Source organism: Mirounga leonina, unplaced genomic scaffold, assembly GCF_011800145.1.
Source record: "Mirounga leonina isolate KUSES-001 unplaced genomic scaffold, KU_Mleo_1.0 Mir_454, whole genome shotgun sequence".
NCBI lineage: Eukaryota > Metazoa > Chordata > Mammalia > Carnivora > Phocidae > Mirounga > Mirounga leonina.
In genome coordinates, this window is record NW_023270763.1 from 651542 (window position 1) to 660043 (window position 8502).

The window sequence follows — 8502 nt, forward strand, 5'->3', positions numbered from 1 at the left end:
TTCAAGCCCCCCACCGGTGTGGCCGGGGGCGCTGTGCTGGGTGGGCGGCCCGGACCGGGACGGCCCGCGGGCGGCCCCCAGCGGCGCGGGCGGGCGGGCGGCCTCCTTCCGCGCCCAACCCGGCCCCAGCCCGCGCGCGGCGGGCCAGCCCCAAGGTCTCCCCGCTGCCCACCCCCAGCCGAGCACAGCGCCCCCGGCCACACCGGTGGGGGGCTTGAACAGGCCTGGGGGGGCTCCTCCGCGCGGTGCTGGGGGTGGGGAACAGCTCCTGGAGACCTACTGTGTGCAGGGCAGCACTCCTGGCCCGGTGGCGAGCTGGGGATGCTGGCTGAGGGAAGAAGGGTACCAGCTCACACTGCCCCTGCCCCAGGGAGGAGTCGGCCAGCAGGCCCCACCAGCTGTGGGGGCTCAGGCTGCAGAGGGACAGGACAGTGGGGGTCCCCATGCCCAGGATGAAGCCCCACTGTTTGAGGAGGCCAGGGACCCAGGAGTGAGGGCCACAGGAGGGATGGAGGCGACAGGTAACAGGTGTCCCTTCCTCTGTCTGACTCTGCACTTTTCCAAATTCTTTCCATCATCTTCTTAAATTATGGATGCAATGACACATCCAACTGAAATAAGCATCACACTGAAGAACTATAGCTCCTGTCCCAGGCAATTCTGAGCCGAACGCTGTTAACCATCCCTCTGCATCCCTCCAGAATGGTCCCTAATCCTTCTGCCCTGCCACTGGGTTTTTGTGGGTTTTTTTGTTTTTTTGGTTGGTTGGTTGGTTTTCACTTAGTAAGTCCTTACATATCTTCCAAGTCAATACATATCGGCCTATATTTTTCTCTTTCACTGGCTGCGTTCCACTCAAAGGTCACTCAGCTGGGCCCTGCCACGTTCACCCAGTCGCGGGCTGAGGGGCATTTAGAGCCGTCACAGCTAGACGACTGGCCCTAGTCCACCGCCAACATCTCCGTGAGGGTTTCAGGTGGATTCACATCACAAAGGGGCCCTTGCAGGACAAGGGGAAAGGCACTGGAATCACTGGAAGACCCTGCCAGTTGCCCTGTCCCACCAAGTGCATGCGCTGCGCGCCACAGCCAACTCGGGGAGCACAGAGCTTCCTGGGCCTCGTCTGTTCGGCAGAACGCGGCACCCCACTCTGGCCTGCATTCCTAAGTCACTAGTCCCGTGGTGCTTTGTGCTCAGCTGACCACACGGCTCTCTCCGCCATCAGACTGGAGCCTCCTGAGCAGACGGAAGGCGTTTTCATCTCTGGGCCCCTGTGCCAGGGTCAGAGCCTGCCACCCAGCACACGTGAGGAGAATGCTGCTTAACGAAGATGTTAATGACAACGAGGTACAGCTGCTGGCTAGTTAACCAGGCACCAGGCGTTAGGTTAAACCCCTCAATGTAGTTTCTTAGCTAACTCCCATTTTATGGGGAGTCTGAGGTATGGAGCAATCCAATCAGATGCCCAAGGCCACACGTGGCTTCTACATGTCAGGACTGGGGAAAACGCAGGACTAGAAAAAAGACACACACACTGGGAAGGCTGCCCGGAGAGGGGCCACGGCTCCGCCAGGGGGCAGAGAGGAGCACGGGAGCGCTGAGGGGCCACAGCCAGGTGTCGGAGGAAGAGCAGGTGTGGACCAGGGCTTTCTGCGGGAGGGAACCACGTGAGCAGACAGCCTCGGCCTGTCCGGGGACACGTCCTCTGCCTTCTCTGTCTTCCCGTCTGACTGAGGAGGCGACGGCATCGCCAGGGGAGGGATGAGAAAAGAGAAGTCAGGATGTGAAGCCAGAGTCCCCCGAGGAGGCGAGGGCAGGGGCTGCAGGGCTTCCCGGCAAGGGGGCGGCCCCCACTGGCTGTGGTCAAGGCTGCTGGAGGAGCACGGGGCCCACACAGGATCCAGTTGGTGACAGCACAGCAGAGACACAGGGTCTGCATCTTCTGGGCCTGGGCGGGGACCCAGCAAGACCTGGTGCCCACCCGCCCACGGCCACTGAGCAGACGCTAAGCTCCTTGTGGGCAGCGTCTGCCTGCTCCCATCCCCACAGCACAGGGGAGTCCACGCAAGGCTCGTCGGCAGGCAGGGGCGACAGGGCCCTGGACCCCAGCCAGCAGGGCCGCATCTTGGCATTGGTAGGGCTGGCTCTCCCAGGGAAGGAGTGAATGGACGGAGGCTTCCAGGGATCAGGGCCAGGCCTGGGCCTCCTGGAGGGGAGGAACCCTGCCCTTAGCCTGATGGAGCAGCCACTTTCCAAAGGCCGATGGCAGACACAGGTCGTTGCCCTCCTTGAAGGCCCTCCCCGGCCACGCAGGCAGGATCCCCCAGACGAGGAAAGAGACCCCCACCAGGTCCAGGATTTTGTCCGTGGACCCCAGAGCGCCTAGCCCAGAGTTTTGAGACGATCAGGCCCAGAGCACCCCATGTTTTAACACCCGCTTGAGGAGAATACAAAAGAAACCACCTCTCACAACTGTTTCCTGTCTTTCTATCAACAAGGTCTTTTTATTCTACCAACTGGATTTCTAAGATCTCCACAGCAGGGACTGGTACGAACACCAGGGAACCTTTCTAGTCTGTGGGATCCCCCGCCAAGCCCTCTGGATGCGAGCAGCTTTGCAGCCTGAGAATGGTGTTTGGTCTCTGTCCAGCACCTCCCGGTTCTCCAGTCCCAGACAGGCTGCCAGGGAGGCGGCTGGAAGCAGAGGGACCTCCATCCTTGCTGGCTTGCAGTCGGAGGTGTGAGGTGGGCTGGGAAGATGCGGGGATGCTCTGGGTTTGAAACTCAGCCTTGTCGAGACCCGCACTGAAGAGCAGGCCCTGGGCTTACTGGGGGTCCCAGGATACAGTGTTGGCAGGTGCTGGACAGACACCCTCCGGCCCAGCCAGGGAGACAGGATGGAGAAACCAAGGCTCCCGGAGGTGAAAGTGGCACAGGAGTGCCTTGAGAGCAGGGCGTCTGGCCAAGGCGCCTCCAGGCAGCCAGTGAGATTTGCTGTGGGGCAGAAGAGCGGGCGGGGTGCAGAGGCCAGGGAGGCCAGGAGGGCCCCCGAGGTGCCCAGCAGGGGCGGTGACCCCGAAATGCAGGGTCCCGGAGGGCAGCGCTCCCCAGCCAGGGCTGCGGAGTGTCTCCACAGTGCGCTGCTGTTTGCTGGCTTATGCTGGGGGTTGAACTGCCTCCCAACCCCTGTACCTGTGAAGGTGAATGTGGCCTTAGCTGGGGACAGGGTCTTTGCAAATGAGCAAGTAAAGTCGAGGTCATGAGGGTGGGTCCTGCTCCATGACTGCGTCCTTATAAAAGGGGGATCTGGACACAGACATGCATGCAGGGAGAACGCCGCCATGTGATGGAGGAGGGGGCGGCGGTGGGGTGGCTCGGGGGCTCGGGGTGCAGCCTGGAGCAGCCCCGCCCTCAGCGCCTCCAGGAGGAACCTGCCCTCCACCCAGGCCTCACGCCTCCACAGCTGGGAGGGAACAGATGTCTGCAGTTCTGAGGCTCAGGAGCAAAGGAACAGTGTGACGTTGCTTTTCTCAGCCGCTTTCGAACAACAGCGTCAGGAAACAGACAGCTCCCAGGGCTGCCCACTCCTCAGGGGACCCCTGGCCTCTCCTCCCTCCCCCTGCCTCCTGCCAACAGTGGGGAGGGTCCAGGCTGTCTGGATCAGTCTAACTGGGGGTGAGATAAGAGCAAAGGGCCTGGGAGTCCAACAGTCTTAAAGACCCCAGGCCCAAGTCTGGGCACATCTTCCTCCCCTTGAAGCCAAGGATGCTCCCTCCACACAGGCTCCTTGGGGCTCCTAGGTTCCCACCTACAACCCTGGCCTGTGGCCCGTCCCGGGGTCATGCCTTCCTGTGGGACCCCCTCCTGGTCTCACCTCTTCGTCCTCCCTCCAGAGGCTGATGGGCAAGGGCAGGCCTCAAGGAGGGCCGGGGGAAGCCAGACACACCAGACAGGTGTCTGTGGGCCTGACTAGGGGCCCACGCAGGGCAGGCCCTACCTCTAAGGAGGAGAAACAGATCGGCTGTCACCTGTGTTTGCTGGAGGGGACGGCGAGGCCACCCAGTATCAGGGAGGACAGGGAGGGGTCAGCAGGGCTTCCCAGGGTGAGTCTGAGCCAGCTACAGGGAGGGGTCTCAGGCTGACGAGCACGGAGGCCTGGGGCTTTGGGGAGGTCCTGACACAGTCCTGGGGGCCTGGCCCCTGTCCTGAGGGTGTGGGGAGTAAGACAGTGACCGTATGTCTGCCCTTGGGGGTCCATGGGAGGGAGTCTGGGAAGGGCAGGCCTGCGGGCGATGACCCAGGGGAGACAGCTTGCTCATCTGGGTGTGGGGGTTGCGCACACGGGGAGAGGGTGGACTCAGGGCTTTGTGGCCACAGGAGGCACCGGAGATGGTGGCACCACCAAAGCCCACGCAAGATCAGGGAGGGGTCCACCTGGGGACCGTGGGCACAGAGGCAGAGGGCCGGAGACAGGGACCTGGGCCATTGGAGCGCCGGGAGGCTGCAGCAGGCGGGCTACCCAGGAGGCGCTGAGCCGGGGAGAGGGGCCCAGGTGACCTGGGCACAGGGGGGCCGTGCAGAAGGCAGGAGGGAGCTCCCAGGGAAGGGGGGAGTGAGGCAGGACAGCGGAGAAGCTGCAGAGCAGATGGCAGGTGGGGAGGACAAGCTCAGACAAGGAAGCAGCATGAGGCCTGGGTGCCTCCGGCGTCCCCCATCCCCACAGAGATGGAAACCCCCCGCCTGTGTCCGCTAGCCCTTTTTCTGCCCGGACACCTCTGTCTCCAGATTCTGGAGGAAATTCTGTAAGGGGGGTAAGGCTGGCACTCCTGCCCGGGACAGGAGAGGGGACACACCCAGCCCAAGGGAGGTGGCCAGCGTGAAGGCCAGTCCCGGCCGACCCCGGCCCAACCCAGTCCCAGGCACTCAGGAGGAGCTGGGCGAATGCTTGTAGTCCTTGGCTGACATGGCACCGTCCTTCTGGGCAGCCGGGCCTTCCTTCTCTAGGACCAGGTGGCGGCCACAGCCTTTCAACCGTATTCATGGAGCACCTGCTCCGTGCAGAACCCTCAGAGGTTGGGAGGAGCTAGCCAGCTAGTAGGGGAGCAGACAGAGACCCCCAGGCACCCAGCAGAGGCGTGTCCACCCCCTGCCAGCACCCAAATGGTGTACATTGCATCAGCCCTGACCCGGCATGCCATGGGGGGGCAGACCCCAGCCTCGTAACTCAGAGGCTGCATGACCAGCAGCTCCCACAGTGGCGTTAGGCGAGGTGTGAGCAGAGCAGGAGCCAGACTGGGCCGGGAACCCTCCTGGGGCCTCACACCCTCCTCTGGCCCCCGCCAGGCAGGGCGGCCACATCCCTATGCCTCTGCCCTCTCTCCTCTGTGGGCCTGCTCCACAACAGCCCCCAGGGGACCCCTGCTTCCGCTGTGGGCCCAGGTGTGAGCTGTGGGGAAAGCCCCCAGCAGGACGTAAGCACGATGCCCAGGGAGCCAGTCCCCCAGGGTGGAGGCTGTAAGAAGGCCACTGAATCCCACAAGCCTGACCACGAGGAACAGCTTCCTGGTGTGGCCGGGGACAGTTCCCGTTTTAGAGCCAGCCTTATCCAGCGCAAGTCCTGCGGCCCCACCCCCAGGAGAAAGACTCATCAGTTTTCTCACCCAGAGAAACACAGAAAAAGCAAAAGAAAGATGCTCCAAGTGGCTCAGAGCTTCGCAGGAGAGGGGCTGACATGCAGGGTGCTCCTCCCACCCTAAAGCCAGAGGCGTGGTAGTTACAGCCCCGCAAGGCAGGGGGAGTGGGTCATGGCCACCAGATGCTCTCCACATCCCTGTCTGGGAGTGGCGCGAGCCCAGAAACCCTCTTGGAAGCTGGGGGTCACCAGGGGAGCCCCCGCAGATGATGGGAGGGTGGGGGTGCTAAGGTTTGCTTAGTCGGTGTTGGGGCATCTGAAAACATGTTTTGCTTGGTTTCCCAAAGAGCAACGGCATCTGGAAGTGGGAGGAGGGCGGGTGTGGAATGCTCTCCGGCTGGGTAGAGGGCTGGCAAAGGCGTGGGCCCCGTGCTGTGCCCGAGGCCTCTCCAGGCAGCCACCCTCACGGGGCTGGGGTGGGCCCAGCGGGTGAGGTCCTCTGCGGCTCTCTGCCCCTTGCAGCCATTCCCAAACGTGGTGTGGGGAGAAGGGTGAGATCCGCAAGAGGATATGGAGCCTTGCTCTCTTTCCCTGACCCTGTCCCCTCCCAGCAAGGACACTGAGCAGTGGATCTTAAGTTCACATGCAAATTGAGGCAAAAAAAATTCCAAAAATCCACTTAGAAAGAACCTTTACAAGTCAATAATAAAAAAGGCAAGTGACCCAATTAAGCAACAAGAAAAGGATCTGAACAGACATTTCTCTAAGAAGACTACCATGGCCAATGTGGACACGGAAAGATGCTCAGCACCATCAGCAGTCAGGGAAGTGCAAATCGAACCACTACTAGATCCTACTTCTCCCCCACCCCACACGCACACACACGCACACACGCATGTGCACACACACGAGGACGGCGGCCGCTCAGTACTAGGAACAAGAGTGGGGAAGGTGTGGGTCCTCGAACCCTCATCCTCTGCTGCTGGGGATGGCAAATGCACAGCCGCTGTGGGAACAGTCCGCTGGGTCCTCTAACAGCTAAGCACAGCGTTCCCGAGGGACCCGGCAAGTCCACCCCCAGCTACAGACTCAACAGAAATGAAAACACACTCACTCAGTCACTTGTCCGTGAATGTTCGCGTTCTTCATAGCAGCCAAAGGTGGAAGCACCCCAGTGTCCGTCACATGAGCAGTGGGCAACACACTGTGGTCCGTCCACACAGCGGAGTATCCCTGAGCCACAGAGGAGCGAAGCATCAACACACACCACAACCTGGGGAACCTTGAAAACGTGATGTTCACGGCGCCTGGAGGGTGGTCAGTTGAGCGTCTGACCCCGGGTTTCAGCTCAGGTTATGATCTCGGGGTCGTGGGATTGTGCCCCGCGTTGGGCTCTGCACTGAGCGTGGAGTCTGCTTGGGACTGTCTCTCTCCCTTTCCCTCTGCCCCCTCCCAGCTCATGCGCCCTCTCTAAATAAATAAAAATAGATAGATAGATAAATGCTTAAAAAAAAAACACATGATACTCAGTGAAATAAACCAGTCACAAAAAGACACAAGTTGTATGATTCTACTAGTTATAGGAGTTCTCAGACCTGTAGGGTTTTCCCCTTGTGTTCCAGTGAGAACGGAGTGGCTCTCCATATTTCTCAGGTCTGACGTCATGGCCCCTGTGCTGAGCCCCGCTGAATGAAGGGGTCCTGCCTTCTACCCCTCAGCAGCCCCACACAAGACTAACATCACACCCCCTAGAGGATGGGGAGACTGAAGAAGGAGGCATTGGGCCACATCTCACGGGCTTCTCTCCAGGATCAGATCACAGGCCTGAGGACAGGGTCAAGCACAAGGGACCCCCATAGACCCCAGACAAGGTGGTCCAGAGAAGCCTGCAGTCTCATGAAGCACAGGGAGGAAGGTGTGAAAGCACTTCATAGTTTATCAGGTGCCACACACTGCAAACAAAGTTGACTGCCTCTGAGCCCATCTGCCATGGACACAGTCTATGAACCAATACATCGTGACAAGCCTGACAGGTGCAAGAGGACCAGGCATTTGAGACAGGGCTTGTATTTCTCAGAGAAGGTCCCTCCGCCTACCATCCATTCATCCATCCATCCATCCCTCCATCTATCCATCCATCTATCTATACATTATTTATCATCTATCCAACTATCATCTATCCATCCATCCATGCACCCATCCACCTATCCACCCATTATCTATCCATCACTCCATCATCTATCCATCCATCCATCCACCTATCCATCATCATTCATCCATCCGTCCATCATCTATCATCCATCCATCATCTATCCATCCATCCCTCCATCTACCCATCCATCTACCTATCCATCCATTTTCTATCATCCATCTATTCATCATCTATCATTTATCCATCCATCATCTATTCATCCATCCACCTATCCATCATCTATCCATTCATCTACCCACCCATTATCTATCCATCATCTATCTACCCATCATCTACTACCCATCCATCCACCCATCCATCCACCTACCCACACATTATCCATCCATTATCTATCCATCATCTATCTACCCATCATCTACTACCCATCCATCCATCCATGCATCCATCCACCCATCCATCCACCTACCCACACATTATCCATCCATCATCTATCCATCATCAACCATCCACCATCATCCATCTCTCCATTATTTATCATCTATCCATCCATCCACCTATCCATCATCAATCCATCCATCATCCACCCATGCATCCATGCATCTACCCATCTATTCATCCACCTATCCATCCATCATCTATCCATCATCAATCTATCATCTATCCATCCACCACCTACTATCCATCATCTATCCATCCACCACCTACTATCCATCATCTA